Below are 22,457 nucleotides of genomic sequence, written 5' to 3'. Positions count from 1 at the left end.
TGGGACACGTGCTTCCATCTATGCAGACTGTGGTGGCAGGGGTTAGGGGAGTTGGGAATTAAGGAGTGCAGTTGAGCCTATGAAAAAAAAGTGTTAGAGGGAAACTGGGTTTAATGTTGTCTTTGCTTCTCACTTTCCTACGCTATTTTTAATTGGCAAAAAATTAAATTAATTTCCCCAAGTGGTGTCTGGGGTGTTTTTTGTCTATAACGGCAATCAGTAAATTATCTTCTTGTCTTGATTCCAATCTGTAAGATTTTCTATCATATTTTTTCCCCGTGTTCTGCTGAGAAGAGTAAGTGAAAGACTAGATGGATGGGTGCCTTGCTGCTGGCCAAAGTCAGTCCACCACAGCTATGAAATAATGTTTCCATTGTCAATCTTTCCAAGATCCCCAGGACTTAGACTGGAATAAAAATATAAAATCCATACTAATAAAACTCTGCCTATAACACACAGGAAAAAACAGAATTAGTAAGGAGCAGTAATGTTGCTCAGAGAAAACTACATTAACATGAAAACTTCATAGATCTCTACTTTCTGTACTGTAGTACAGCCACAAATTTGAAAACAGAAACTTGTTGTAACAAGAACAAAGTCAAATGACTCTCACTCCATTAAAGGAGACAGCTGAAAACCTCATTTGAAAAAGATATCTACTTGTGATATGATACTGAGGTGTCTTTGGCCCATTAAGGAATTTTTGACAGCAATCATTGAAATATAACATAGCAATTTTTTTTAAGTCAGACATGAAGCTGATCGACTTGAAGCAATATATTTATTCTGTCAGCACTCTTTTAGAAACAACTATTTAAAGTTCTTTCACAGTGAGGTTTTTACAGTCCTGAAGTGATTTACTTAATTCCAGATTTCATTAAGCTCCAGAACACCATTTTAGCAATCATTATGATACTAACAGCACATTTCAGCTATGAAAAAGATTGAAGTGCTATGCCTCTACCTGATATTGAAGGCTATGGGATAAAATCTCCACCGAGTCAGTACTGCAGAGGATTATGCACTTGTTTGTTTTCCCTTGGTTTTGGTCAGGATGTGCCTTATAGTGGCAAAATTAGCAAAACCCTCTCTAAAACTCATCAAAATGAACTCTTTCCTGCTTTAGTTTCCCATTAGAATTAATTTTCTAATATTAAAATAATCAACAACCAGGTAAAAAGATGAGATCCGTCGCAAATATTCACACAGCATCACATACATGAGAGAAACCTCTGGTGTAACAAAACCTAGAAGAGTAAAAGTTTCCAGTAGAACTGAGCAAGTATAACATTCTATTAACAGTCTTCTGTTTACAGCCCAACCCCTCTTGTAATTTAGCTGTCTTTTCAAGGTTAAATGACTGAGCTCTCCTACCTGCAGCCTGGGAAATCTATAAACACACAGTGAAATTAACTACTAGTTGGGAAAGAGAGCTTGGAGACAGTTTTCTGAAAATGTCACCTAAATCCTCATCAACTGTCAAAAAAAAAAAAAAAAAGGCAGTATATTATGAAATTCTAGGAATAGAACAGAAAACAGCAGAAGCAAAATGATAATGCTGCCAAAGAAATCCACTGCCCACCAAGCATTTTGAATATTGAATACAGTTCCAGTCATCTCACCTCAAAAGTGACATGATAGCAATAGAAGGATAAAGAAAAGAGATACAGGATGATCAAAGGTATTTAATAGTTTCTGTACTAGGAAAGAAAAAAGAAAGGCTTTAGGATTTTCAAATGGAAGAGGGGCAAATGAGGAAAAGGACTGTGACAGAGCCCCAGGACAGTCATGAATAGTACTGAGAAAGTGAATAAAGAATGGTTTTCACTCTATTTCATAGCAAAGGAAGCAGTCACAATAAAATGAGCAGTTAGCAAGTTTAAAACATGAAACCCAAGAAAGGATGCTTTCCACAAGGATCATAATTAGAGGGTGGAACTCATTGTCACAGGATGTGGTGGGAAGCCGCAAACATGTGTGGGCTTCAAAAAGCAAGTCATTGTAGTGGTAAAAGAAACATTGACCAGTACTAGCCTGTGTTTTACCCAGAGCTGCATGGTACAAACCCACAGGTTAAGAAGCATTACAGAGTGCTGTAGGGTCATACCAAGGGAGTTTGTCCTTTGGTCTGGTTTAAATACAGCTGTTGCAATTCTCCTCATTAATTTTGCTCTTTTTCTGAATTCTTAGTCATCTCGTGCAACATGCAGACATGCTAGAGAGCATTAGTACAAAAATCTGATTTTAAATGTCTATAAACATATCTACAGAGGGGGTTACAGTAATTTCACGATTACAAGCCACACTGACTATAAGCCACATCTCCAGGTGTCGGCAACATTTTGTTCTTTGTTAATACACAAACCGCACCCAATTATAAGCTACTCTGTCGTTCGCAGCGAGGACCTGCGTGCAACAAAGTTGCCAATTAGTAACAGAATTGCGGGATGGCGGGGTTTACTGGCTCGGCTCGGGCCATGAGGGCTCAGCCCATTCAGGGCTGCCAACAGGGCCAGGTGGCCCAGCTCGGCGCTGCTGCTCAGCAGGGCTGCTCAGGGCCGGCTGCCGCTGGGCTCGCTTGCCCCAGCCCGGCGCTGCCCCGTGGTGGCAGGGAGGCACGGAGCCCGCCAGCACCCATGGTGGCAGGAGGGGAAGGAGCCCCCCCGCTCCTGCGGCAGGTGGGGACGGGAACCTGCCTGCTCCTGCGGCAGCAGCGGCAGGCAAGGACAGGAGCCCCCCGCCTTCCCCCCAGGCCGTGGAGATGGCAGCACGGAGCCCCCTGCCTGCCCTCGGGCTGCAGGGATGGCAGCACTGAGCCCCCCGCCTCTCCCCTGGGCTGCGCTGTCTGAAGGAGGGTGCTCCCCCGCCTTCCCCCCACCCTGCGCTGCCTGCAGGGAGCCCGGCTACACCTGCCACAAAACAGAGCAACCAATTTGTAACAATCGCGTACAGCCGGGTTTTACTGGCAGGTGCTCGGCTCGGCACCCTGGCTGGCACTTCTGGGCTTGGAAATGTCAGAAAATTATTCACATATTAGCCGCCCCTGAGTGTAAGCCGCATTTCTGGGGTGGGAGCAAAATTTTAGTCAAAATGGTGTGGCTTGTAATTGTGAAATTACTGTATATACCATTTTAAGTTCAAATAGTGCAGCCTACTCAGGCAGGCAGGCTTTAGGCTAGGATTTTCTGAGCATCCAAGCATCCAACTGCTACTGAAGACTAAAGGGATTGGTAAACAAAACACTCATTTTATGGAAACAAGAAATGATACTGATTTTTCTCCTCTCAAAAAAGAAGGAAATGGTCTTTCTTGTGTATTTAGTGGTCTTCATCTTAACTGTTTCATGTGTCTCATGATGGGAGGCATAGAGATTTTCCCAGACAAACACATAGACATAGGACATATGGAATTGTCACTTTCTGTTTATTGTGGTGATAAAATATCATTATTTTAGTGAATAAGAGAAGTTGCTTGAACTCTGTGTCAAGCCTCTGTTTATCTGATGCAGATCTATTAAAGACTTCTCCCTGAGTGAAGGGCTTGTGACTTCCACCATGGGATGGCCAACGCTTCTGATCTGATAAAAGATTGTGGTTAGGGAATATTTTTAGAAAATTATAATGGAAACGTTCTGACTAACTTTTGCTGACTAGATATCTGGTTGTGTAGGTGGCAGCTAAGATGTGAGGCATGTCCGGCCCCACAACTCTTGGTTGCCCAGATCACTAAACTTGGTTGCTATCACTATTCCCCTCTGCTACCTTCCATGTTGTTTTTTATGGAAAACCAGGAGGTGGGAGAAGGGATGGGGCATAGCCTGGTGTGACCCCAGTAACTGGAAAGTGAACAGAAATCTGAGGAGAATTTTCTTCCAGTACTTTCATAGTGGTTACTCAATGTCTGTTCAGGACAAAAATTTTGCATGGTTTCTTAAAATGTTAAATATCCTGAAAGCTGAATATGTCATGCTAACTTGGTATTTTGGCTGCTGTTGTAGGTGGGATACTGGCTTTGGTAGACAGACCTGTCTGACCTCAAGTAGACATTTTTAGTTACTCATTTATGCAAAATTCCAAAACACTGAAAGATTATCACAGGTCTGTACAGAGGATTATTACAATTACCATTGTATTAATTTTTCTCACTATCTGTTTCTGTTCTCTGGGAGTGTGAGGATGCAACCCTACTGTCCTACTGTCCTACTAAATCCAGTATAGATATTCCGAAAATGCATCTAGCCCTATTTTCCACTTGGAAATTGTTAATAGGCAGATTTCTGCAGACACATTTGTTAATTACGCATTGAATTGTTTGGACAAGGCACTTTTAACATGTGGGTGGTTTGACAGCTGTTTTTTATCAGCTATGCATTGTTAACAATGGTTTCTACTTTTGCCTTATGTGCCTTATGGTGGAGGAAGAATGACACTGTTCATGAATGGCCACCACATAGTAAGCAGATGAAAACAACTTTCAGCAAGATACAAGTGAGTAAGCAATAACTGAATAACAAACAGAAAAAAATGTCCATGCTAGTTTGCACCTGGATTTGTTGTTTGTGTGTGAGTACAAAACAATCAGCATGGCAAAATGCTTCCTCACACAGGTAAGTATTTCCCAAATAGTTGTTTGGATCTAACATACGTTTTTGTCAAATGTTAACAGAGAAGTGAATCAGATTTTAAGAAAACAAGTTTATTGGGACCATCATGTAATCTGTAATGAAAAGGTTCCTCAAGGAGTTTTGATTAAAAGCTATGGAGGCAATCAATTATGTTTGCTCTAAGTTTGGACAATCATCTGGAATGAGTTCATTTTCTTTAATCTTGGTCAACCTGAGTGCACACACACCACCTGAAAAGATCACATCTGGTAGGGTCAATGCTTTTTCTTTGCCCTTCCAATACCACACACACAACATTTTTTAAGTCCCAAAGGCCTTTGACATTGCATTACAATGGATCTGCCACCTCTAATATGCTGAGCAAAACAAGGCATACTCCCCAAGAGAGGGGAAGCAGACAATCTGCCCTGAGGCTTCCCTATTGTTATTTCATTTAGAGAGACAGGCAATATCACAGTATCAATGACAAGAGAGCAAAAGATTTCAACTCCTCCCAGCTGTCTCCTCCTTAATTCAATACTGATTGTTCAGCTGGTCCCAACTGTCCACAATGCACTGAGATTTCTTGTTGTTGCTGTGCTAGAGAAATCTCCCACCTCCTTCTGAAGTGTTCTTCTAGAGGCAGCAGACACTGTGCTACCTTATCCAGGAGCAAGTGGGTTTTCTGTTGAAGATTTCCATGGTGTGTCGGGAAGCAATATTTAAACTTTTCTAATTGCTTCAGCTTAGTTTCATAAGGACACACGCAACACAAAGATGTGTGTGAGGAACATTCCACAGCTGAATAAGCTTTGCCTTGGGAGGGATGGACAAAAAGGAGTGTGGTTGTCAGTACTGTGTCCTTGTTTGACAATCTTGGGCTGACACTAAGGGAAAACTGTGCAGATAGCAAAGAACAAGGGTTGTTTCCCTGACACACTCTCTAGGAGATAACCTCTTCTCTATAGAGTAGACACTGATCAGTAATGGCTAGGAACAGGGAATCTGAGAGACTCTTTAGCTCATGCACCATCTATTTGGCATGCTTATTGTGCCTTACTGCTCAGCAGGAATAGTAAAGACTTCCAGAGTTATCATTCTTCTCCACAGTGGGTATCGAAATCTTTTACTATTTGAGATGTAGCATTGTGCAATTACAAAGAGGTTGCGCCACCGCCTCAGGTCTTGCAATGAAAGGGGTAGAACTAGAAGTAAAATTCATGTCAGCTGTCCTAGGTGCTGTGCAAGTACCATCACAGCAGACTGACTTACAGAGAAGACACAACTAACAGGTAAGAGCAGAGAAATGACATAATTTGCCACACGTCACATAGGTGAGGCTTACTTGGCCTTCGTTATCTGATAAACTGCTCTGCCTCTGGAATAAGCTAAAGCTAATGAAATGGTGATACTATCAGAAGGCAACTGAAAATAAAAGTCTCACTGTGAATTGCTGACAGCTATTGCTAGCATCACCAAAGTGACACTCATTGAAATACCACTCTCCAGCAAAGCAAAACAGGACAACCATAACAAAGACTCACAATTTGCACAAAGAACTGACCGTACAGGAAATATAAGTATACTAGGAAGAAAAAACTGTTAACATAGTATCAATTCAATCAACTATTTTATTGCAGGACTAGAATAAATGAATGCACACCTTGTTAAAAGAATCTGTGGGCACAGTCCCATTTCATTTATATATTAAAATAATGGTCTTGCTTTATCAAAGAATCTCATTCAGTGACATCCTTGAAATCATTCACAAGATGAACATTAAGATGAGCAAGATTTCACTTAATATGGTCAGCTGACATTCCTGATGCATATCACACATCACCAATTATACTGTTACGTTATCCTTAGTCAGCACTGCCAATACTTAAAATATTATTTCATCCATTCAAGCATCAATGTGAATCTCTGGCTACATTAAGTATTTCCAGTTAAACAGAGTGCAAAATCCCACCTTTTAAATTATGGCTTCAGTTAAATAACTCAGCTGAAAAGGACAAGAATAATGCTTATTCTTTCCTCATTTCACATATCAAAATGATTGGCAGTAATCCACCTCACTCAAACAGTGATCTCCCATTGCTTTCCAACAAGATATAAATGGAAACAAATAATCTTGATCAATCTACAGTTTATACACATAATAAATAGCATGTTGCAATCAGTAAGCAAATCTGTAAAGGTACATTTTATAGCAGCAGGTCATTTGCTTGTACTGCAATTTAGATTTCAGTTTTCTCATATGTGCTTAGCAATTTTACCTGCTGTGTTTCTCTCAACACTGTGATCCCATTGTTTAAGGCAATTTGACCATGCGGAAGCACAGTGATGTTTCTCTAATTTAACTTGCACACTGAAGTCCACCTTACCCTTCCTTGTGCCAAAAAGAAAGGCATGGTTGTTTCCATTGCTTACAAATTAAGACCTTCTTATGGGTCCTCTTTGATCACTAAGTGTGACCTCCTGCAGAATATGTGATGCAGAATCCCACTTAGTTTGCAAATCCCTGACTATGAGCCTAAACTACTCCCTTCCCACCTGTATCCTGCTTTTCAACAGCAAAGCTGGTTTTTTTTTAGTGTACGAAAATAGGATTCCTCTTCTAAATTATGCTTTCCCTTCTTCTATAAAGAGAAAGCAGAAAAGAAGAAAAGCTGATAGAGAAAAATGGCTTTAAAGTCTTAAAGAAGGTCAGAGAAGGTGTGCTGTGGAATTACTGTTGGCCAGTTCCTCCTATGGAAGCAGAATCTGTTCTATCTACAGCTACATCATTACCAAAAGCCCTAAGTAGTTGGGGGAATTGAAAGGTCACATACTGAATAGGGCTCAGTTGATTATTTCAGGTCCAGGCACCCCTGGGAAAATCTGCAAGATAAGCAGGGTTCAGTAAATTTGAGGAAGTCTAAAATTTTGTCTTGGGGAATTGGACAAGTGGTTTGCAGTACAGTCAATTGGTGGGCTGAGGGTGGAAGCATAACCCATTCCTCTGTGCAGGTACAGGAGTGTGGTTTTCATTAAGCACAGGAGGCAGGAAACACCGTGCCTTGGTATGGCAAAACATCCCCTGTCACTCCCTGTTGCTGTCCTTTGGGAGAGCAGTGTGCTGCTCTGGCAGGAGGAATGCTGATGCAGACAGAAAGTTAAGCAATAGGTCCTGTATTTCTTTGTTCCCTTAGCTGCGTGGTTGGCATGCACTGAAGTTAGTTGGACCTTGCTTAGGTCTAGCAGGCACAATAATAGTTTTCCTGAGCTTTGTTCAACTTTTCACTGAGGGAGAATGAGGCCTAAGGGAAACCTGACCCTTTCTGTACCAATCTGCCAGCATTAAACCTCACATCTTTGTGCCTACAGCTGCAATAACATCACAGTCTATGGATTGAGACAGTTGCTGAAATTTTTTTATGAGTTGCCATTGTGGTTAAAGTGAAAACTCTTCAGAAACATAAAAGTTCCTTGAAGCACTACAGTGTTTATAATGAAAAAAGAAGTAAGCCACTATAAATATTTAACTGTCTTAAATAAAGATTAATTAAGGACTAGGCAGGAAACTGCCTTTGCTTTCAAAGCAATAATTTTTTAATTACAAAGTATACATTAGTAACAAATTGGTGTTTAATGGTGCTATAAAAAGAGAAATCTGAAGGTCAAGGATAAGGATCCCGTACCTGTGTATGCATCTGCATGCAGAACACTGTAGTATACTTGAGCAAATATTGCAAAAAACATTGAGTAAAAATATATTAATTTGAGTAAAATTATAAGTTTTTAAAAAATATTTGCTATCTTTTTACTTGTGTGACTTTATGCTTCTATGGAAGAGCATCCCTTAAAAGAATACAAACTGCAAATACCTACTAAAGATTTTCATGTGGCTGACATACCATTGACTAGAAAAGTACAGAACAAACAGAAAGATGCCAATTAAAAGCAGTGAAAACATCTCCTTTTAACTGAATAGAAGAAGCCTCATTTTGTGGAGCACGAAAATAAGCCAAGAGCTTCAGGTTTTAGGAATCAGATATTGAGCAGCATGGTTAGCCATCTGAAAATAAATGCAGATATTCCGTGTATAATGTCATGGCTGCTTTTAAAGTACTGTCAACCTAGCAGAAAATAATGGTAATTACAGTAATTTCATGAATACAAGCCGCACTGAGTATAACCCGCATCTCTGGGTGTTGGCAAATATTTCGTTTTTTGTCCATAAATAAGCCGCACCTGAGTATAAGTCACTCTGTCGTTCGCAGCGAGGACCCGCGTGCAACAAAGTTGCCAATTAGTAACAGAACCATGGCAGGGCGGGGTTTACTGGCTCGGCTCGGGCTGCGCAGGCTCGGCCCGCTCGGGGCTGCTGACGGGGCCAGGTGGCCCGACCCGGCGCTGCCGCTCGGTGGGGCAGCTTGGGGCCGGCCGCCACCTCTGGGCTCGCTCGCCCTGGCCCGGCACTTCCCCGTGGTGGCAGGCAGGGACGGAGCCCCCCCTACTCCCACGGCGGCGGAGGTGGGCGGCGATGGAGCCCCGGCCTCCTCCCCGAGCCGCGGCAGTGACTGCATGGGGCCCCCCCGTCTCTCCCCCAGGCTGCGGTAGGGAGCTCTCCCTCCTCTCCCCCCGCCCCCCGTGCTGCCTGCAGGGAGCCAGGTTCCACCCGCGGCGCAGCACAGTAACAATTTGTAACAATCGCGAAATGCCGGCTTTTACTGGCAGCTGCTCGGCTTGGCACCCTGGCTGGCACTTCTGAGGTTGTAAATGTCAGAAAATTATTCACGTATTAGCCGCATTTCCGGTTTGGGAGCAAAATCTTAGTCAAAATGGTGCGGCTTGTATTCGTGAAATTACTGTAATTATTCTCTGGTCTTTTAAAATAAATAGAAGCCAGAAAGGCACAGTGAGTTCCATTATTCTCCAACACCCAGAGAACCTGGAAAAACTGGCTTTGGAATGCAATGGGCAAGGCATACTTTGGTTCTGTTTTAGCATAGTGCCTTGGTTTGTTTTGTTGGCTCACATTTCCCTGTTGAGTGAACTTACTTTATTTATCTGTGCAACTGCACACGTTGGGCTTTACACATAAGTGAGGATATTGCTGTACATCCAGGTTCACAGTACTCACTTTTGAATGTTGGGTACAAAGCTGTAGAAGTAGCACAGTATGTTCACCATGCACCAAGGGAAAGTTAATTCCTGCAATAGCAGTTACATAAAGTTAATTCTGAAATGTAGTTTTGTGATTGGATGAACTGAACTGAAAAACCAACCAAACTTCAATAAGAATCTTACCTGAACTGAAATCAGTTCTTGATACAAAAAACATGTACCAAACTGAAACCATGCAGTCTCCCTACATACAAGTGTGGCCTCCTAGCATGCACAGAAAGTCTCTCTTCCCTTTGCAAATTCAGAGCCAAGCACATAAGACATATAAAAACAAAGGGCCAGAGAAAACCTTTTAGTGTTTTGCTCAGTTGCTCTCCTGATAGGACGTTCATCAGAAAGCAGGTCTCATATTTTTCTCTAGGCTGTTTGAATTTCCTAGATGCAACCTTCCATACTAAGCCCAGACCACCTGCAATAGGATATTGCTATGATTTTTTGGGTACTGACCAGCTGCTCCCCAGTACTTTATTCTACATTTACAGTGGAGCACGGAATATGAAGTGATGCACTGAAGTGAGGGATTCAAAACCAGAAGAAGCGGGCAGTTGAATAAAAGATTTTGAACTGCATGGTCCACATGTATCTGAACACACTGGGTCACATCTTCAATTGGTAGAAATAACCTTAAGACCATTAATCTCAGAGGCGCACTGGTTGTGTATGCTAGCGATGTAGCACAAGTTAAAAAGCACCCAGTGCTGGGCTCCCACATTGCTAAGCTTTGGTGTTTTGCATATTTTATAAAACAAATTGTGGAAACAATCATGAAGGGTTGCTAGCATTTTACAAGCCGTACTCTTAGAGAACCTGAGGAACTCAGCTGGTGTGCAGCCCTGGAGCTGGTCTGCCTCCCCACAGCATGGACTGTGCACACTGGCAGGAAGATCTGGAACAGCCTCTCCCCAGTTGTACACACAGGCCTTCAGCCTGCCCAGTATTTACCAGCTTTTTGAGCACCAAGGAGCTTCTTCCCTGAGGATAGTATAAAATCTTCTAAGCATTAAAAACAAATGAGGAGAAAAAGAATATTTTTTCAACAATTTTGAGCATGGATTTCCCTGGCAGGTGTATTGAGGTATAGACTACATTATCAAACTCTTACTCAGCTCTAATGGTCCTTACTTTAACCCTTGCCAATTTAAAATGCTCATTTTAAATTCAGTGATAAGGTTGTTTTTCACTGCCTAAATTTACTTATATCCAGCATAGGCTATAGTCTTGGTTGCACTAATGAGAAACAAAGCCAAGTGAATTTGACATAATCTGTAAGAACAGGTTCTATTTTACTGTACGAGACTTCCTCCATTCACTCCAATATACTTTCTCTCTCATAGCATTTCAAGGAGAAACAATGCTTCCTGCTTTCCTCAGTTGTAGGTGTAAGATTTTGACAGAGGTCACATTTTAGGGATGCTTAATATAAAGAGAAATTATTGGCACTGATAAATGTATCAAGACATATATTGATTATAGTAAGAGTTTAATCTATCTAGTTTTGCTAGATGTACAAGATCAAGAAAGAAGGATCAGAAATGCATCTATATCAAGGTACACTTGGAAATAAACACCATAATGCCTTTCAGTATTAATCACAAAGCCCAGTAGAGTGATTTGATACCAACATTTTTTACTGAGGATCCCATGCTGAAGCCATAGCTTGGTGCCAGACCAGCCCAGTTGAGGGCAGAATCAGGACCCACACGTGTTTTGACCATCAGAGCCATGGTCCACCCCTTGCCCACACAACTCCTAGTCACTAACATTTCCAGGGACCTCAACTAGTGCTCACATATGGCTATCAAGACACAGTCTTTTTTATAAACTTCTAATTTGTCCACAGCACAAATGAAGCAAGCACGTCCCTTGTCATTGATCTCTTTCTATAATTTGAGCAATGAATGTGTTGAAGCACTGCTGTAAACAAGGTGGGAAGACTACTCCTGTGCATCAGGAGTAAAACAAATAAGAAAAGACTGTTAAAAAAAAAAAAAAAAAAAGATGTTTTCTTGCTTAAACAGGTAAAATCACAGCATGGAACTCTCAGAATTTGACAGCAAAGCACTAATTTGCTTCTTCGAATGATGCAGATTCAATCAATAAATCCCCAGCTATCAGAGCAAATCTTTCAGACCAGAAAATCAGAACTCACTCGTCTTTCCACACAACATTTGACACATTTAACCTTTTTCTTCTGTACGTTATTTCTAAGGTATTGAATCCATATCTAATCCATGTTTTATTTTTGTCATATAATGATATCAAATTTTCCATGCCCACATGCTTTAAAAAAAAAAAAATTAGCAAATAACAAATAATCAAGCTTCAGTGAACCAGTTAACTATTTCTGCACAGCAGAGATTCTACCTTCATGCACTTCAAGGTACATGCCCTGCTCGCTAAGGTCAGTTTGATGCCCGTGCCAGTGAGAGATACCCAGAGCCTGAAAAGTAATCACACGTCAGGTCATTCTCTGTTGATTCTGTGAAATTTTCAAGTCTACCTCCATTCCTGGAGTATCAAGACTCCAAGACTAATATAAAAAGAAAACTTTTAGTAACTAGGAACCCTTCTGGATGCAAAATTCTCACTTTGGTTAGAATGTTTACCTGCTGGAGAAAAGATTCAAATTGAGGAGCACCAAGGCTTGAGCCCTTTTTGTTTCAGATATTAAGAGAAGATCCACTGCACCATAAAACCTCCTACTATCCCCTTCTGCTCAGAGAAAGAATAAGGGATTCAATGGGGGAGCAAGGGAGGGAATTATAGCTTCTGCAAAGGAATATCAAGGGAAAATGAATTGTCGTCATACCTCTGTTCAAACAGAAAGAAATTAATTTATGTAATACACCTGAAAAGTTAGAAATTAAGTAATATGGATCACTTCAAAAAGAAACTTTTTTTCCCAGATGTCATTACCTTAACCACAAATACACAAAATATTAAATATTATTTTCCTAATTCTATTAGTCAGAAGAATTACAGGAGGCTTCTGGCAAGAATTTACACTTCTGAAAATGGCTCCTTCCTCCCAGGTCACGGTGCCTAGTCCAGTTTGTACAGCTGGTTGTGTTAACACCCTGTATCCCAAAGACTGTTCTTGCTAGTTGCTGCTGCAGAATTTTGTGAAAAAAAGATGTTTTAAAGTTTGATCCTCCTCTATGATAAGATCCTCCCATTTTTTTTATTTTTATCCATCAGTCACTCTCCTTAAGTTTATGCAACAGCAGTACAAAAAAATAGCGCCTATGCAAGAAAACAATGGAAAAAGGGTATAAGACTCATAAAAGATTGCCATTGAGTTTCACTCTGCTGTAAGAAAGGCAAATTCTGTCTGGAGACTCATAACATAAAAACAGACTGCAAGAGAAATGAAAGGATCCTTCTGCTTCTCCCAATACAGGAGGACTCAGGTGAGGGCATAAAACAAAATTGGTTCTTCATTCCCACAACAGGCAGGACAGGAAACAATGAACACAGGCCACAACAAGGAAGGTTCAGGTTAGAAACAAGAAAAAGCTTTCTTTCAAGAAAAGATCCTGGATGAAGTCGTAGTCCTTTAGAAATGTTACCAAATCATCTGCAACTAACATGGGCTTCCTGATAGTTCGAGTCCCTTTACCTTTATAACCTGTGAAACCTCTGTTCAGTTGTATCCCCAATGAATTCCGCGATATGCAAAAGGAAAGAAAGAGTTGAAACATTTCTGTTACTCGTAGAGCTTATAAGACCATTAAGTTCCCTTTAACTATGTTGTTACGGTGTTTTAATACCTTGAGACACCAAGTAAATAGGCATTTGTACTGCTAGACACATTAGCAGATGAATAATCAATCTCATAAATGTGTAATGAATGAATAACTTGTTCCAATCCCTGGAGGTAACACACAGACTTGATACCATAATTTTCTCCTTTAGAAGTGTCCGTTTCAAGAACAAGCCTGGGAATTTCCTGTGATATGAATTGGTACCATCATGAAAGGTTTATCTTTACATGCATCTGTTTGCAGCAGGAAGCCCCTTTTTGTTTAAATTGAGACAGCTGCCAAATGTCACGTCCTTTGTGCAACACCCAAACTCTTGTCAGCAGCAGTGGTGGCCCCTGCAGCCTGACTACACCGAGGGGGATGCACGAAATGCCTTACATGGAGTCTGACACCAGGAACCTGGCAGCCAACAAGAAGAGGTACAGAGAACCAGCAGGGAGCTGTGGGCTAAGGCTGACCCCTTCAGCTCCCCCTCCCAAAGGGGGCAGGAGCAGGGAAAGCAAAGCGGCCGAGAGGAGAATAATCTATCAGCAGAGATGACAGACAGGTGCACTGTTCCCTGTTCCCAGGAGGGCTACAGCAAAAGTGGAGGTGAAATCACACCTTTAAACACAGCCTTTAACCAAGGCAGCCCGTGACATAGGATTTGCTGTCATAAAAGGAAACAGAGTGTGGGATATCCTGTGAGGGTGAAAACCCAGAGCAGGTCTGTGAAGGATACACTGGTACCTGAAGAGCCATGGACTTATTGAAAGCACTGGCTGCACAACCTGAGCCATAGAACACGTCTCACACCACTGTAAGCTCTCTCCTCTTGAAAGTCAGTCCCTCCTGAGCTCTTCCTTGCCCATCAGTTTACTGTAAAAAGATTCAGCACCATCTCTGGCAACACATTCGCTTCCACCTGCACCACAGATTTCACTATGTCCAGTATCTCCCTCCTTCAGACTTCTTTAGGTTCATGCGAACCCACATGAACACCATTTAAATTCCTTCTCAGAGATAAGCATCAGCCTTTCCCACACTGTTTGGAGAAATACAGCAAGCAGCTTACCTTTTTAAACACAGATTCGGCTGCTGAGTTCTCTTGAATAATTATAACCCAAATGATATATTTGACTTGCAGAAAGCCATGTGAGAAAAAGCAAGTGAATCTTGTGAGAGTCCAAAAATTCTGAGTGGTTCTCAAGAAGCTACTTTTATTAGCAAGTGCACATATAACCTCCCACTCATTAAAATAAAAAAAAAAAAATCCCTAAAGAGTCATAAATAAACTAAGCATTAAGGTTCAACACATGTAACTGTCAGGTTTAAGGAAAAATGACAGTATTCAATACAGACAAAGACAATTACATCTTCAGCAACTATAATTATGAATTAATTAGCTCTGATATAACTTCAGAAACATTTTAATAACAGCCATTCAAATTTATGAGTTAAATGCTTTTGCTGATGGGAAACATTACACTTAAGATAGCACAATATAAAATAGCACTTATCAGCTGCTGTGTCTTCTGTGGTGGTGTCCACCCACTGTACAGAGGAAAATTACCAATGAACCTCAGAGAGAAGGAAGATGTTGCATGTGGGTATTGGTGCAGAGCCTGACAGCATCAGAGCCCAATGCTCTCATGGCACGTGAGAGACTGGATATCCAGAAGCAGAAATTGTATTGGGGAAGGAAGGGTTGTTTCCTTGGTTTTGTGAGTTCAGTTTCTTATCTCCTGATCCTTTTGTATTTTTCTCTAAGTCAAAGAAAAGAAGTTTTCTGATAAAAGAGGTTTTGAGGAGAAAAAAAAATCCATGTTATTTTGTCTGTTCCTTCACTGACCTATGTCACTCACTATTCCTTGTTTTTCAGAGCTCAGAATCAACATTAGACTCCAATTCAACGTGGTTACTTTGCTATCAATCACTCTTTTCTCCTTAGGAGAAAAATACATTTCTTGAGTATAACTGCTATCTACGTTGGTTCTTCTTATTACAGGCAGATGACAAAACACAGCAGCTGAGACTGTATGGTGTAATCTGACTGACCTACATTTCACTAAGTATCAACCTCCACAGGCTTTAAACACATTATTTCCTACTTTCAATTCATTCCAGCATTGGAACTAGCATGGAACTAGTTTTCCAAAAGTCTCCTTAAAAATGAGTAAGATTTCATTCAACAATCAGTGCAATCAGACCGAGACATGACTTTCTACGTATATTTATAAAGTATGCTGTATGTTTGAATCATATGTCATCTAACAACTACACTAAATCCCATTTTTTACTCTTACACCTCATCCTAAAAAGACTAATATAAAGGTGCAATTTTCTTCTGAGTGGATCATGTTGAAAGGGTTGACGGTATTAAGGTTCAGTATTTTACAGCTCTGAGGGAATTAAATGGATCATACGGTATTGAAATACATTTTTTCTGATCAGTGTTTTATTAAAACATTATTGTACCACCTTTGAACTGTTGAAGTCTATTCAGAAATATTCAGTGAGGTCTTGACCAGAAAGAAATTCCATTCATCTTCTATTACAGTATCTTAGAATAAATAATTATTATAGAACACTTAGTTTAGAGGATAGATATATATGTACATGTATGTACATGTGCAATAGTTCTTCAACAACATAATAATAGTTCTAAGCCATTCAAGTAGATTCTTTTTAGTACAATTATTTTTAATAATAACATGATAGAAAAGCAACAGTGTACTAGCTAAAGGGCACTAGTCAATCAATATTTCTATTTATTGATCTCCCTTTAAAATATTCTGCTGTTAAGATATTGTTAAAGCATCTCCCTCCTCTACAAAGATGGCAGTAAAGTGGAGGGAGTTAAAAACCACTTTGAAGACTGATATTGCTATTACAATAATTATTCTGAGGAACAGAGGGTTTTAGATGTTTCCATTTGTCTTTACCAGTTTCCAAGTGCACTGGAAAACATGAAAACAGTGGTGACAGAAAGCATGTGCCTCGGCTGCAAGACAAAGCTGGCTTGTCTGATTTGAAGCCTAAGAGGTCCAAAGGCATCTTGTTCACAGGAGCACAGAGTAGGCCGTGGTGGAGGGGGCACCTGGATTACCAGCCTGCAGCCACAACCCACAGCAGAGACTGGTGCTTGCCATGCTCTTGCCAGGCAGAACTACACATTTGCATTTTAATTATCTCAGAGCCACTGCAAATGCTAAAACTTAGAGAAACCAAGGCCAGTAGTGCACATCTCTTACACTCTTCTGCAGCAGCTCTCATAATTGCTTCTTTACTGTTCTCCACTGCTGTTCATTTTTTCTTTAAATTGCTGTACGTTTATAGCTTCTAAAGACAGATTATTTTCTTGAACTCCTCTATAGCACACATTGATCTTCTTTCTTCTGTGCGTAAGTAATAATTATGTAGCTTTCCAATAACCTTAATTAAAAAAGAAAAGCTCGAGATCATACTTCATGGTGCTGATACTTTTATTCTAACCTGTATCTGCTCTTATTTTCGGTGACAACATTTGCTTCTGCTGTGAAGAGCTGCACTTCTGTATCTGAAGCATCTTGATCTGTAAAATAGTTCTGTATAGTTCTGTATATCCCTGAGAATAAATTGCAAGGTTTCTAACTTCTCAAAACTATTTATTACTTCTCAGACTCAGAGAGCCCAAAATATTATTCCAGAACACCTTCTGTGGGCATATATCAAGATGAGAAAGCAAAATCAGAAGACACTGCTACTACCCTGACAATTACATTTACCAGGCAAGGCTGCATTCCCTGGAGAGACAGAACTACATGCCAAAATCACCCAAAGGGATCACCTATAATTTGATCCAAATAGGTGCTGAGAACTCATTTTATCAGCATTAACTGACCACAGCAAAAGACTGTTGGTTAAAATGATCCTTCTGGTTACAACTCCACACACCAGTGTAATTCACATAGACTCTCATTAGCCCATTAACTCACACGCTGGGTGAAAGAGCTCATGGTCTTGGTTCAACTCACTTTTCAGTCACTGCTTGTCACTGTTACAGGTATTATTTAAATACCTCTTGAATACCCAGAATCCAGTCTCTGGAATATTTCTGTTAATGAAATCCTCAGGTCCACATGACATGTGAAAATAAACATACTCATGTCTCTTTAGGAACTTAGAAAGAAAATAAATTATAAAATATTAACTCTAGTCTGTTTCTGTGTGCCATTCCAGGTGTTGATGTAGCCACTCCTCTCTTTTGAACTGTGAGGCTGACAGAGGTCCATCATGCAGCAGTTGTTTTCCTACTGTGCCCATCCATGAGCACTTGGGGTGCAGGGACAAAGCTGCAAATACAGTGATTTCACTAATACAAGCCGCACTGAGTATAAGCCGCATCTCTGGGTGTTGGCAAATATTTCGCTCTTTGTCCATAAATAAGCCGCACCTGAATATAAGCCACTCAAAGTTGCCAAATAGTAACAGAACTGCGGCATGGCGGGGGGTTTACTGGTTCAGTTGAGGTTGTGCAGGCTCGGCCTGCTCAGGGCTGCTGACGGGGCCAGGTGGCCCAGCTTGGTGGGGCCGCTCGGCGGGGCCGCTTGGGGCTGGCCGCCGCTGCCACTGGGCTCGCTCGCCCTGGTCCTGTTCCCGCTGTGGCGGCGGCGGGCGGACACGGAGGACGCCCCACTCCCGTGGCAAGCGGGCATGGAGCACACGCCCCACTCCCGCGGCGGGCGAGCACGGAGCACCCCCTGCTCCCGCCGCGGCGGTGGAGGGCGGGGGCGGAGCCCCCCACCTCCTCCTCGAGCCGTGGGGATGTCAGCACAGAGCCCCCTGACTCTCCCCCACCTGAAGTAGGGAACTCCCCTGCCTCCCTCCCCGCCCCGCGCTGCCGGTGCTGAGCTGGCCCCACCCTCCGGGCAAAACAGTAACCAATTTGTAACAATCGCGAAATCCTGGGTTTTACTGGCAGGTGCTCGGCTCGGCACCCTGGCTGGCACTTCTGGGGTTGTAAATGTTAGAAAATTATTCACATATTAGCCGCTCCTGAGTATTAGCCGCATTTCCAGTTTGAGAGCAAAATCGAAGTCAAAATGGTGCAGTTTGTATTCGTGAAATTACTGTACCTTGGGGTGCTCTCTTCTCTTAGCTCACCTCTTTTTGAAGGTACTGTCGGCCGGGGTCCCTCATGCCACACTTGTACATCCTTGCACTACACAGACCGAGCTCCGCCATTCATCAAGCCTTGTTTTTCACCCTGCCTTTGACAAGCTGCATGGCAATATTCATTTGGTCTGCCCTACCATCACAGGTTGATTTGTTACCTGACTGCTCAGTTGTCAGCTCCACTGCAGGTTGTGTTTTATTTTAATAAAACTGTGGGAGTCAGACAACTTCTTTGTACAAGCATGGCAGAGGCCTGGATCTTGCCTAACGCAATCTGTTAAGGATTTATACTTTAGTTGGTGTCAATATCTATTTAAATATCAAGTGTTAGTGATCTGACACAATGCTCAGAATAAATTTGACTATCATTATATTTTCTTGTTTGGGGTCAGAAGAACTGAGTGATGTTAATGCTTTGCTACTAGAAAGGCTCCTCTATCCATCAGTGACTGCATAAGAGAGTACAAACCTATCAAACCAACACACAGGACTAAACCCCAGCCTGTCGAGGACTTTCACACTTCACATTAAAACCTAAACATTGCAAAGTATTCAATTCAAACAGGTGAAGTTTAATGTGGAACAAGCTAATTGATGGACTAATTATTTTTTCTCAAATTTCCAAACAATTAATATAAAACACCCAAATGCTTTTAAATAGCTTGCACATCCTCAACAAATAAGGCGCCTGGGTTTGTCACTCCTAGAACTACACTAAACTCATACCACTTGTATTTCTCAAAAGAAAAATGCATACTCGTGGGTTAAAAAAAGATAAGGCTTGCTTAAATGGGAATTGAGGAATGCATAATCTTTGCAAAATTTAATTCATAAAGTAAAATAAAGTAAAAGAAGTATAGCTAAATATATAGGAAAGAACCAGAATTAGATTCCCAGGGCAGCAACGTTACTGGTTCTGACAAATTGAATTTATCCAAGTTTCCAGGATGTCGAATTTACCTCAGAACACACATTTTTCTGTTGTATCTTTTCAATTTGATGACATTTCACAGAGACTGCTGTGTCATAAGCAAATAGGTTGCTACTTTTAAAAAAGGGCTTTGCCAAGCTCAGAATTTAACAGAGAAATACAGTTCTGATTCTGACACCTTGTTTCAATTCACTACCAATCATCAGGTTAATTATTGCTCAGGAGGCAAATGTAAACCAAGGTGTAAAATAACCTGGAACAACTTTTGCGCTCTTTAATGCCCTTTTTTGCCTCACTGATGTAATCAACAGAAGAATAAGAAATAGGTTGAGATTCTTTCCATTATAGAAAACAACTGTGTTCCATAAAAACCATTTCACAGGTCTTCTTTAACTCCATAAATACTATTGAATGACATTTTGGTCTGATTGATGTTTTCTGTTGACTTGCATAAAGCTGCAAATCATTGCCTGTCATCTACTTGCAATAGGACATATATGCAGGATATATATAACTGGGTACTTTATGAATTTCGTCTATCTGGAAGAATAGCTGTTTTTTAAAAGGTAAGAAATAAGATACAGATCTGATTCTGCAGCCCTGATCTTGAGTTCCATCGACTTATACCTAATATAGATAAAAATTCCAAGGAATTATATACAGTCATTAATTGACTTCAGGAAAGATTTTCTTGCCTCTTAAACACCATTTCAGAAATTACATGTAGGCCAATAACAAGAGTATTTGCTCAACTTAATTTTTTTTTATTTGCTTCAACTTCTACAATAAATAAACACAAGAAAATAACTGAAATAAACACGCTGTAAACCTCAATAGGGAGTTGATTTACTGTCAAGAACTGCTTTCTGTGTCCTGCACTGCCCCTTGCTGGAGTACCTTACAAATGTGACAGTGTAAAGTAGCAATACTAATTAAAATGTTTTATTAGTATCTGAAATATGAAATAATGTAAAGATACAATGATCCATACAGAGTTGATGAACATTAACTTTTTTTTCTCATAAACAATTCCTATTGAAAGAAGAAAACAGTAAAATAGACCACACCAAAATATTGCTGCTTTACTGTTAATGAAATGTGGTGAGGCAAGATGTAAAGTCAGGCAGATGCTTTCCCAGAAAACATAACATGTCTAAGATGTACAGTAAACGTGAACATGATCCGTACACAGAAACGAGAATAAGGAAAAAAAAAAAGCATTATCTCTTACCTTTGAAACTCCTTTAGCATTTCCTGTTATCCTTCAAAAAAATCTGTAAGTCTTGTGTCTGTTTCCCTTGTGTGTGTTACTCAACATAGATCTGTTCATTCAGTCTCCCAATTCCAAGCTTGACAAAATAAAAACACTTGAGCACCTGTATCTGCAACTGCATTTTCCAGCTTTATGGTTCTGATCATTGTTTGATTTCTTTGAAGTTTTCCATGATGTATAATATCCAACCTCCAAAGAAGAATTTGTTTTTACAAAACTTTGAAAGGTCATTTGTACAACATACTTTTGTAAGTACAAAAACTGGATTACGTGTTAGAAACTCAGTGAACGCTTTCCTGCATTAAAGTAAATCCTACCACAAAGCAACTTCTAACAAAATTATTTGTAATATTTCTCATCTACTCATAATTTGTTTAGTTGTGCTGGTATTTTTAATTGAATCCTAACTTCATATATTTGAGGTTTGAAGAAAGGCTCTTCTACGGTGCCAGATTTATATAAGCCTGATGCAAGTTACTCTATCCTTGTTTTTCAGTGGGAACAATCCTTTGTTGGTGAATGAAGCCAAGAACTGACCTTCCTTGAGCTCTCACTCTGAAACTTCACATTCTTATTTGTCAACAAATAGTAAAACGCTCTATTGTACACTTGGTCTTTGCACTGGACTGAGTGACATCACTCCCCTGAAAGATGGGGGCAGTATTAAGGGTCAAAACAACTTGACTACACTGAAAATACTGCCTTCAATTTTAAAATGCACAAGGGAAATAAAAAAAAAAAAAAAAAGAGACAATGGCAGCTAATTATTTAAATGCCTTTAAGAACTTGCAGGGAAAGCCTGAGGGAAGAGCCTAGTCCTGGCCATACTGGCAGCAGAGGTCCCTCTGACTTTCTCAAAGCTTTGACTTCACCCTCAGACTTATAAAATAACTTGGGAATTTGGCCCGAAATATAAAGGGGTCAAGTGGCAACAACAGGTATTTAAATGTACTTCTTAAATAATGCTCCATGCTGACAAATCTATGGGGGGTAAGTATGGGAACAGAAATTACAGTAATTTCACGAGTATAAGGCACACTGGAGTATAAGGCGCACCGGACTATAAGGCGCACTTTTTTTTTCAGCGAGCATCTGCGCGCAACGAAGTAATGAATTAGTAACAATCATGCCAGCCGTGCTGTCTTGGGTTACAATACAGGATGTGATGAAAGCATCTATTCTATCACTGTCTGTTGTGACTAGGTGGGGCAGTGATCCTTTTCTCCATAGGAGATATTCTGCTAGTGGGCCATCCATTGAAACCGGTAGGGCATTGTTCTTTATCTTTTCACAACCCATCCTTCCTCCAGGGAGTTCTCTTCTGCTAATGGCCCACTGAGTCCCACTGTGTGACTGATAAAATTACTTCATCCCATTGAGAGTTGCTCCAGACAGGGGAGAGAGCCAAGCCTTTCCTACCTAGATAAAAACTGAAATTCTGGGACACCAAGACGCCCTCTTTTCCCTAGACTCTAGAGGAAAACCAGACTTTTTCCCATATCATCACTGGACCTTCGGTGGGAGGCTGCACCCTTCTACAGGAGCACTGCTTCAACTGAATCACATCTGTCACTGCAG

The 22,457-nt window shown here is 40.8% G+C and overlaps 1 protein-coding gene and 1 long non-coding RNA gene across 2 annotated transcripts in view; one reads left to right on the top strand and one right to left on the bottom strand.

Annotated features, from left to right (window-relative positions):
• Positions 1-4,461, top strand: part of LOC117004651 — a 36,423-nt gene extending 31,962 nt beyond the window's left edge. Inside the window, exon 4 of the long non-coding RNA XR_004419663.1 lies at positions 4,422-4,461. This is a non-coding gene — a long non-coding RNA (uncharacterized LOC117004651). The remainder of the gene's footprint in view (positions 1-4,421) is intronic.
• Positions 1-22,457, bottom strand: part of LOC117004646 (poly(rC)-binding protein 3-like) — a 498,514-nt gene that overhangs the window by 163,232 nt on the left and 312,825 nt on the right.

Source organism: Catharus ustulatus, chromosome 1 (assembly GCF_009819885.2).
Source record: "Catharus ustulatus isolate bCatUst1 chromosome 1, bCatUst1.pri.v2, whole genome shotgun sequence".
Lineage (NCBI taxonomy): Eukaryota > Metazoa > Chordata > Aves > Passeriformes > Turdidae > Catharus > Catharus ustulatus.
This window is presented reverse-complemented; position numbering and strand designations above follow the sequence as displayed.